Here is a 470-nt window from a genome sequence, read left to right on the forward strand (position 1 = left end):
CAGGATTTTGCATTGGCTGTTTCTTCTTCCTCGAATGCTGAGGCAGAATACTAACCTCACCACTGTGATCCCCAGCCCTACAAACCACACCTTTGTATGAGCTCGTCCTACTGCAGGTGGCTAGGACCTATGCATAGTTTCCTTTTTTTTTTTTTTTAAATTTATTTAGCAAAGGACCAAAGAGACAGAAAAACAGAGGGAAAGTGAGGATGAACCCAGCACTGGGGCTGGTCACACGGCAATCCCTTCCCTTTCATCTCTCCCATCTTTCTGGATTTGAGTCATATTTACAGAAGTACCCAGGGTGTTTTCATTCAAGACACCTCGTATGGGATTCAAGACGCCTCGTATGGCAGCTTACCATGTGGCCCAGCCGCCTGAATCACTATACCATCCCCTGGCTGACCCCATAATTTTTCGTTTCCTTTTTTTTTTTTTTTTAAAAGAGAGTTTTGCTATAGGGCCCGTGC

This window comes from Tupaia chinensis, unplaced genomic scaffold, assembly GCF_000334495.1.
Source record: "Tupaia chinensis unplaced genomic scaffold, TupChi_1.0 Scaffold143574_1, whole genome shotgun sequence".
In the NCBI taxonomy this organism is placed as follows: domain Eukaryota; kingdom Metazoa; phylum Chordata; class Mammalia; order Scandentia; family Tupaiidae; genus Tupaia; species Tupaia belangeri.